Source organism: Octodon degus, unplaced genomic scaffold (genome assembly GCF_000260255.1).
Source record: "Octodon degus isolate 3935 unplaced genomic scaffold, OctDeg1.0 scaffold00167, whole genome shotgun sequence".
Taxonomy (NCBI): domain Eukaryota; kingdom Metazoa; phylum Chordata; class Mammalia; order Rodentia; family Octodontidae; genus Octodon; species Octodon degus.
The window spans coordinates 394,700-405,188 of record NW_004524743.1 but is presented as its reverse complement, the minus strand read 5'-3'; the positions used below and the strand labels follow the sequence as shown (position 1 = coordinate 405,188).

At 36.5% G+C, this 10,489-nt stretch overlaps 1 pseudogene across 1 annotated transcript in view; it reads right to left on the bottom strand.

The window, feature by feature from the left end:
- Positions 1 to 10,489, bottom strand: part of LOC101576431 — a 92,898-nt pseudogene that overhangs the window by 79,797 nt on the left and 2,612 nt on the right. The gene's annotated exons all lie outside the window — the stretch shown is intronic.

The following is a 10,489-nucleotide window of genomic DNA, read 5'->3' as shown; positions in this document are numbered from 1 at the left end:
TCAAAGAGTGGGAAAAAAATTACAACCATTTGTCCCACAGCAAAGAAATTATATCCAGAGCATACAAAGCATTGAAAAAAATTAGACACCCCAAATTCAAAGACCAAACCCAGAGATGGGCATCTGAGATGAATGTACACTTCTCAGATGAAGAACTACAAATGGTAAATAAATATGTGAAAAAATGTTCAACATCATTGGTCATTCAAGAAATGCACATTAAAATAACATGGAGATTCCATCTCACCCCAAAAATATTGACTATCATCATCAACCAGCAAGTGCTGGAGGGGCTGTGAGGAAAAAGGAACCCGTCTCTACTGTTGGTGGGTGTGTAGACTGGTACAATCACTGTGGAAATCAATGTGGAGATTCCTCACAAAACTGGTATTGAAGGTTTCATTTGACCCATCCATTCCCCTTCTGAGTATCTTCAAAGAAGAATTAAAATCATCAAACCACAGTGATGTATGTGCACCCTTGTTTATAGGAACACACTGTGTAATAGCTAAATCTTGGAAACAACCCAAATGCCCATTACCTAAAAGTGGATAAAAATGATGTTTTTTAAATAAAAATAATAGAGTATTATTCAGCCATAAGCAGGATAAAATGGAGTCTTTTATAGGTCTATGGATGCAACTCAACACCATACTCAAGAGTGAAATCAATGAGAACTTTTTGTGTATTGTCTCACTAGTGTGAAAAAGCAAGTAAATAAGATCCTAAATGTACAATGGACACTTTGAATTAGGAAGAAACTGTTCAAAAGAAAAGACAAACTCTTTGGGAAAGGGGGAAATTAAGAAAGGAAAAAGGATATAGATAGATAGATAGATAGATAGATAGATAGATAGATAGATAGAGATATATAATTTAAAATTATTATTCAACTAGTTTCTCTTAGTTCATTAAAAAGAGAATTCTGTGCTAATATAGTATAGACAAGCTAGCATGCCTACATCTTATAACATGAATAACTACTAGGAAGATAATTAACAATGTAGCAACTATTATAACTGTTCTAATAACCTGTTTTGAAACTTGGTTTCACTGTTATGTTTATCTTTTTTTTTAAAGAAAGAACAACTGGGATGGAGGAAAGGAAAAAGACCAAAGGGTAATATATACACACAAGATAGCTAAGATAATAATATTACTAATTTCTACTGCTTTATTGAAAGGAACAGTTAATGTTTGTTTGAACAATCTTACATACCTATATCTGATAATCTAAGCAATTACTTTGAATATAGCAATGTGTTATATAACAACAATGTTAATTTCCTATTATCTTGTTTTGAAATTCAGTTTCATATTTATTGTTTTTGGTTGTTTTATGTTTTTGCTTTTGTTTTTTCTCTTTCAAATAATAAAAAAATTCAGTAAAATAAGGCCCCAAACTTGAAACAACAACTTAAAGACTCCTAAATGTTGAATTCATGTGATTAATTTGTTGTCTTGGATGACTAAATAACCATACCAAATGAAATTCATATTGAATGGCAGTGTCAAGTCTTTGACACAATGGTAGGAGGTGTCCTAGCATCAGACTCATTTGGGTAGGGTAATTAGGAAGCCACATCATGAGTCATACAGTGTAGGAAAAATATTCTTCCAGGGCCAGCAAAAGCAAAGACTAGGATGAAAATGAATGTGGCATGGGAGTGGAACTTAGTGAGCTAGGGAGAAGTGGTGGAAAATTACATCAAAGGAGGTTAGGTAGACTGTGATGAGAAGCTTTGATTTTGAGTGTGATGGGAAGCTACTGAAGGCAATCCCTTCCAGGCATGTGGAGAATAGATTGGGAATTTCGAAGATGAGAAGACTAGGAGCAATGATGCAACTAGAGACCATACTCATACGTGAAATAAATCACACCTGCATGTGTAAACACTGTATTGTCTCCTTAGTGTAAGAACCTAAAGGAGGAAACAAAATCCAAAAGGTCCAATAGATACTGTGAAAGAGAAATAAACTGTTCAAAGGGAAGGAACAACTGGAGTGAGGGGAAGGTGAAAAGAAAGGACTGGCGAGATAGCTCAGCAGACTAAGCACCTGCTTAGGTAAGTGCAGGGACCAGGGTTCTATCCCAGGCATCACGTCCTGCCCTGGCCCCGCCCCCAGGTGCATTGAGCCAGCCACCATGTCCAAGCGTGGTGGTGCACGCCTGTAATCCCAGCCCTGGAGAGGCTGATAATAGGAGGATCATTACAAACCCAAGCTGCATAATGAGACCCTGTACAAAATACATTTAAAAAAAGAAAAGAAGGAGAGAAGGGAAAAATATATGTATATATAATACAGAAAAGCTGGGATAATTGTGCTACTGGTTTCTACTGTTCTATTGAAAGGAAATGTAAATGCCTAACTTATTTTCTTCCTTTTAGATTTTTGACCAATTTTGCATGCTTATATCTGGTAATCTGAACAGCTACTTTGAAGACAATATGCAATATAACAAACATTGTTGAATTCCTCTCATCTTGTTTAGTGAAATTCTGTATGATTTGTAATGTTTTTCATTATTGTTTTTATTCTCTTTAAAATAATAATTAAATAAATAAATAAATTTAAAAAGAGAAATGGAGACCAATCCTTAGAATTTGAATTCAAGTGATTGATAGTGCTGTTCACTGAGTCGAGAATACTGAGGGAGTTGGAGGTTTGTAGGGGAACGGAGAGGAGAAATCAAGAATTTATTGTCATCCATGAGAACCTGAGATCTCCAAATGGGGATGTCATGTAGGCATGTGACATAGCAGTCTGGAGCTCAGTAGACACAGACTAAATAGAAACTTGGCATCCAGCAGAAAAGTATAAAAACGAAGTATAAGAAGTAAAGCCATGCTATTATGTTGAGCTATAGGGGACTCAGGTCAACAATTTCTGACATTGCCAGTGTAGCGGAAGACCCAATACTATTATGGGCTAGTGGACTCTTTTAGAATATTTTGCCTAGTTTACACACCTATAATATTCAAATAATGGAACTTAACAAAAAAAAGGGATACAGATGAATGTCCATTTTGTATCTGTGTATTCAAAGTGGTTCAGATAGATATATAGTTGCATTCTCTTAATGAATAGAGGGATTTGTTCTAATGGTGTTTGTAAATAGGATATCAAGTCCACATCTTGTACAGCAATTAACCACTAGGAAGAATGTGTGCAATGTGTTAATTATTGAAACTGTCCTACCAATCTGGTTTGAAACTGTCTCATTGCTATTTGTTTCTCAATAAAATTATGGAAAAAATAAAATAAAGATGAAAACAAAAAAAGAAAGAAACTTGGGAGGATCAGCATAGCCTAGAATTGAAAGCCACTGAACAGGATGCAACTAATTAGGGAGGGTGTTGGGGTTTCCCCCATATGTGAGCACAGATAAGAGACAGGACCATCTTCCTCTGAGGAAGCTGAACAGGTCAAATGTTCACTGGCCCTGACCCTGACATCTGGCAGCTCAGGTAAGATCATATGACCTAGGCTCCCCAACCTTGGACTCCTCCTTGGTGTTGTCAAGGGGCAAGGGACAGTTTCCAATTCCTTCAGACAGCAAATGTTGTAGCATCTAGTGGTCACTGGTGTGACTATGGGCACAGTATCTGTAACCAGTGCTGCAGAGAACACATAGTGTCCAGTGGGTATAATAAAGATACCTTACCACTGTAGTTCTGTAGTAGTTCTGTAGTTTGAGCTTCCCTAAAACTCTGAGCCCTGGATATTCCTTTTCAGGTCTGTTTTCACAGCCTGGTCTGAGAGCTTTCCTGTCAATTCCCACCAGTGAACTTCTTTTCTCCTCAGACTGAGGGGACTTGGTTTCTGTTGATTGCAACTGAGCACCATTAATACAATGCCTTCAACTTGCCGGCATGCAACAAATATCTACTTCAGAAGGGTCTGATCCTTTTGTACTTAACTTCAAATTACTCAGTAAGAAGTCTCATGCATTTCCACCATGGACTCCATGGTCTGATGGAAAGTACTTTTTGTTTTTGCTAACTGATAGCTTTCCTTAGAGTTTTGGAAAGGCAAAGAAATAAGAGGTCAACAGCTCAATTGTCATTCTAATACAACTGTAATGAATATGTTGACTCAAGGATGAAACAATTTCCTTCTACAAATGACATATGGGAATTATTATTCATGAGGAAGGATTCTTCTCTAGATACTTTTCTATTTAATGAAGCTCTACATCAATCCAGCTACTATCTTCCTTATTTTAAAAAGTTGTTATAGAAACCCATAAACTCCTAGTTTTAAGATGTTTTCCCAACAAAACAAGGACACTCTTTGTCCTTTGCAACTACAACAAAGAACTCACGTTTCACTCTTCAGAACTCCTCAAGGTAATTCAATTCCTCCCTCCCCTCTAGTGCTTTTAAGTGAAAGTCAACTGTTGTCTTTGAAGAAACTTAAAGAAATCATTGGAACAGCTGGAGTCACAATCTGCTTTGGCAAAAACAAAAGAAAAGTGGAATTATCCTACAGTGTTTTATTTTGCATTTTATTGATTTTAAGCTGCTTAAGGGGCCATCTGCTGGAGCGCCTGAAAAGAAATAATCTTGCTGTCCACAGACAGCTCCAGATCCAAAGAGAAGGCCAGTGTGAACTCAGTCCAGGAGACTGTGAGGTCAGTTGAAAAAAAAATTGAGAGAACTCACTAGATGAAAAATAAAGTAATTTGAAAAGGTCAGTATACCTGGGGCTAAGCATATCAGTTACTCTTAATAACACTCCATATCTACACTCTGTCTTCTAACCCTAATTAGTCTCCTCCAACTCCTCTCGAGCTTTAATATGAACATCAGCTCTCTGAGGATCTTGTCTTGATGCAAATTCAGACTGAGCCAGAGAATAATTAGGATCTGGATCAGCATGGCATCTCTTACTTGGATGTTCACAGCATCTTTCTAACTGGTCTCCCTGCATGCAGGCTGATGCTGTTTTCAACTGATTATTTGGAGAGAAGGCAGAAAATTTTCACGTACAAGCTAATCTTGACTCTGTCCTAGTCCCATAAAGCAACTGGGGTTAAATGATTCCTTAAAGGCCCCTCAGGTAGTAGGAGTAGAGGAAAACCTGGAAGCTGGGTCTGTCTCACTGCCAAGCCTGCTTCTGCTACATTTCACCAAGGGTCCTTGGAATTACAAAACAGTCTTGAGAGTAGCCAGTCTTTTGGGGGGAATGATATGAGGCATTCTCATGGTTTAAATTTCTTTTAAAAAGACATACAGCTTAAAAATTAGAAATACAAGAAATACAAAAAGCCTAATGTCATGGTGTCTTAAGTAGGACACGGAATCCCATAAACACACATTCCAGATGAGAAGCAACAGCTGTAATCATTTCCTGTGTCTGCTGTAATAAATGACCACAAACTGGGTGGCTTAGCACAACTGGAATTCATTCCCTACCATTTTGGGAAGTCGATAGTTCAAAATCAAGGTGTCAGGCAGAGCCAAAAAGTTCTAGAGGAGAACACGTCCTTGGTCCCACCGCTGATGGTGGCACACCACATGTTGCTTGGCACAATTCCCGTCTCTGCCCTCATCATCCTTTTCTCCCTATCTCTGTGTCTTCTCGCTTGTTTCAGATAAGGATGCATAGTCCTCCCATGACCACCATAGCAACCATATTTTGGCTCTCAAATCCTCTCACGAATGCTGGTCTTTCTCAAATGCCTCAGTCCCTGCAGAGAAGAAATAGAAAGTCAATTTAGTATTTATAAACCCTTGCACCAAAGGATTATAAAGCATACCCAACACATTTATATTTAGACAAGTGTACACTTATCTGGCACTCCAGATAGCCACAGGCATGACACTCAAAATATTTCACAACTGATCGAGTGCAGGCACCAACCCATCACAATGGACACTGCAGCCCATCCGAATGCTGCCCAGCATACTCAACAGGCACTTCTGTACTGGTGCCTACTGACAGAATATCAGTAGTAACTTACTACTTACTCCTTCACATTCAGTGAGAATCTGGGCTTTCAGGGTATTTTCATAGTATTCACATGGGTTCATTTTATGAGCCAGCTTGCCTGGGACACAGGGTGTCCAGATTAAACATTATTTCTGGAGGTGTCCATGAAAGTGTTTTCTGGATAAGATTAGCACTTGAGTCAAAAGCCTGAATAAGGCAGAATGTCCTCTCCATGGGTTTGGCTGACAGGAAGGGCAGACCTAAGCACTTTATAGTAAATTATACCTGAATAGATTTTAAAAATACAAAGACTCACAAAGCAAGAAGAATGAGTTAAAACCAACAAAATGATTTTTAATTTCTCATAATTTTAAAGGAGAGTGAAAGAAGCACCTGATTGGCCAGAATGGAGAAAGACTTGGGTCCTTTGTTGACCACAAGTTCCATGTGAGTCAGCCATGTGGTGTGGCAAATGTAGAAGTTCGTGCCATTTAAGCTGTTTTAGCAAAGTCTCTGTTATATTTCATCTTGTTGGCTCCAACCCCTCATTTTCAAATCTGTTTGACTCTTACTTCCATCCTGGGGAACAAAATAGCATTGTAAAAAGAACTCTTAGCTAGGAAAATAAAACTTTGGAACTAACTTTAAATGAAGATAGTAATTTTAAACACTGAGCAAGAGTCTGATAAGTTGTTTTCTTTGTAAATGGGCTTAGATTTTGAAACAAGATGTAACATTCTTCAAAAATTGTTGTGAAATTTAAGAGAATCCTTAAGGCAAGAGCTAAGATGTTAATAAGAAAAGTAACCCTGCCATATATGGAGGAGCTTGAGATGCAAAACTAAAGAAGGATATAGAAGGATTTTATTGTGAATATTGGAAGAGTGCTTATTCACATACTTACGCACTTATAAAAGTAGAGCTGTACCTATAGTAGGTATGTTGTGAACCTAATTTGAGTTTTGTATTAAGAATAAAACTTCTAATACTCAGAGTCCTGCAAAGCAAGAGAGCAGACCCTCCTGGGAAGAGTTTCAGCAGCTGCTAATGGATATAGCTAGTGCTGAGGAGAAGCCTGCCAGGTAGTGCCTCTTTCCAGATGTCAACATGTAAAGAATGGTACCAAGGGGAAAACAGGTGGAATCTCAAAAATAACAAGACAGGAAACATGCTTGATATTTGATGGTGACTATTCATTTACAATCTTTTCAATGTGACCAGTGGAGATGCTTAGATGCTTGTAATCACTTTTAAGTAGAAGTGGACCAAGAAATGTGTGTAAGGTTGCTGCAACTTTTCCAACGTGCCTCTGCAAAATGGAACTGAAGATAACTCTCAAAGTTATGTTTTCAGAAGAAAGAGAGCAGCTCCAAGTGCTACATAGATTCTTGAGTACATTTATGGGACTAACCATTCTAAGATATTGCCTCTGTCGAGAAGAACAGAAAAGACCTTACTAAAACTCTTTTTAAAAATCTTTTTCAGGCTGGGGAACATAGCTTAGTGGTAGACCACTTGCTAGCAGCATACCTTGGGTTTAATCCCCAACACTGCTAGAAAATAAATTTAAAAACCCATCCGTTCAACCATACTTTCATTGCCCCTCCAAAACTGAAGTCTAACTCTGTGAACAACTTACCAAATTTTATGCTTACAATAAAGCTTTCAGTTTAACTGTGTCTAGTTTAGTGGAGTTGACACTAAATATAAAAGATTATGAAGTATGTGTTGGTCAATCTGACCTTGTCCAGAATGAGATGATTTTTATTCTGTGCTTGCAAAAATAGTGTCATAAATATCTATACAATTAAGTACACAGAGTTATTAAAATATGCTCTCCTAGTAAAGCAGCACAAAAATATTAAATAAACAAAAAAGCTTCAATTGAGCATATTTCATTTGCTTAAAGGACACTAAGAAAGCCAGGGAAGCAAAGTTTCTGATGGCAAGCAGGCAATCTGGAGATGATTTTAGGAGTGGTGTGATGTGACAAATTGCTTCTGTACACAATTTTCACTCCAGAAAATGATTCATCTTCTGTTTCCATCACATTGCTCTTCCTTACCGATGTGTGTGTCTATTCTGCTATCTCTGGAGTCTGAGGAGGACCAAGTTTTCCTTTGTGATTGTTGCTTCTAAGATACAAAAGCGGTAGAGAAAAAGAAACCCACAGAAGACTGCCTTTTGGGGGATATCTTTCAAAATGTGTATGCTATTTGTTTGGTCCCATGTTGTTTACTTTGAGAGTGCAGAGATAATCATAGAATAATAATCTTTTTTAAATAACACATTGCATGTTGTAAAAAATTATTTATAAACTTAAATGAATATAAAAATGAACATTGTCTAAAATAAATATGAAGAAGAAAGAGTTTACAGATTAGTCACAAAACAGTTCACTAGGTGCCAAAATCAAGAAACTTATATTCACATAATTAGAATTCTCAAAGTAGAAGGGGGTAAGCAATAAATATTCAAAGATTTAAAATTTTCAAATTCAGTTAAAATTATAGCACTACATTTCCAAGAAAACAGAAACTTTTGCACAAGAAATATGAATAAAATCATACCAAGATACACAAAAATGAAATTGCCCAAAACTAATGGTAAAGAAAAAATTATTAAAGCATATACATAAAAATATTAGCTATGGAAGAACAAAATTGAATAGCATCTTATTCCACATTAGAAAAAACAGAGCAACTGGGTAAGAAACTAGACTTATTTATTCAAAGGACTGAAAAAAAAAGATCTGTCCTCATTGAATTTTATACTTAGCAAACATACCTTTGAAAACTAAAATTAAAATATTTTCCAGTTATATAAATTCAAAATATTCAAATACCTCCAGACGTAACACATAGAAAATAGCAAAGACCATAGTCCAGAAGGCAAGAGAAGTTGTTCTATGGCCCTGGATAAAGACTAGAGCTCTCAAAGTGGTAGTTATGCAGGACTATGTGAAATATACTTATATTAGACAAACACATTTAAAAGGTCATTGAATATTTCCACAAAACAGTGTCAACCTTATGTCAGGCTATATGCATATTTTTTCATATATATACGTGTGTGTGTGTGTGTGTGTGTAAAAGAAAAAGGAAAACTAGTATAAAGTCAATGGAAAATGGAAATACATTTTTTAAAGTTTCTAATACTAGGAGAAAATATACCATATCTTATAAGTAGATTGTAAGTCAAAGAAACAGTATAAAACAAAAATTAAAATTAAACAATATTCAGAAAATTAAATATTAATTAATTCAAAATTAAATATTTCAAAATAATATTCAAAAATTAAAATTAAATTGTGAGTTCAACTAAGAGGCCAGAATGTATGGTATCATATGTACGAATCTGTAATCAATTCAGAGTACTCACACAGTATTTGATTAGGTTAATATATGCAAAAATATCAACTAAGAAAAAGTTTTCATGATAGTAAAGCTCTTCTAAGGGTAAAACATAACAAAAATAGTGGAATGGCAAATATATGACCAGCACTTCTAACAGTTTGGGGATAGGATATTGAACAAAGTTCTAGTATGTGGTGGATGTGGACAGTGTCCATGACACTTACTGGTGGCCTGGTGTCACTTGTGGGACTGAGGTACTGCTATTTCCTCGATATCCACCCTGTAAACCTGGACAGCATCATGACCCATAGGGTGCAGGAGGAGTCCATTTGTTCTGTATGCTGATGGGAATATTTTTCTGTTGTATACAAAACAAAGGAAGACTGCTATTGTATATCTCTTTTTCTCCCGTGTTTAATTGTTTGGCCTATTTGGTGGGTTCTTTCCATTCTCATTTATGGAACTGTGGTCATTTTGGTCCCTCTCTAAGATATCTTTTAGTAGTCTATGTAGGGTTGGCTTTGTCGTCATGAAATTCTTTAGTTGTTCTTTGTCATGAAAGTATTTCACTTCTTTATCAAACTTGAAAGAGTTTTTCAGGGTATAGTAGTCTGGGCTGGAATTTGTTTTCATAGAGGACTTGTACTCTGCTCCATGCTCTTCTTGACTTGATGGTTTGTGAAGAGAAATTTGCCGTTATTCTGATGGGTTTTCCTTTAAATGTGATCTGTTTCTTTTCTCTAGTGGCTTTTAATACACTGTTCCTGTGTTGAATTTCTGGGATTTTGATTATTATATGTCTGGGTGAGGTTTTAATTGGGTTGATGTTATTTGGCATTCTGTGTGCTTCAGTTACTGAATGTCAGATTGCTTCCCCATATTTGGGGAGTTTTCTGCTATTACTTCTGCTCATATTCTTTTCTTTTTTTATTTTTAAACTCAGCTGTATTTATTATCTTTTAGCAGAATGTCACCTGGGCACTCACTTCCACTCACGGGCCCTGTTCCGAATGATTTTTGAAATAGCTCTGTGGTATCCCTAGAAGTTGTCTCTCCCTTGAAACAGTCCTTTTCTTTGGAAAACAAGCCCGTGCAGCTCCTGCCATCCAGTTTTCAGTATACCATACTTCTAGAAGCCTAGGACATGCAGATCTGAAACTACTGGGGGAAGTTTAATAAAAGATCCTATAAGAAAA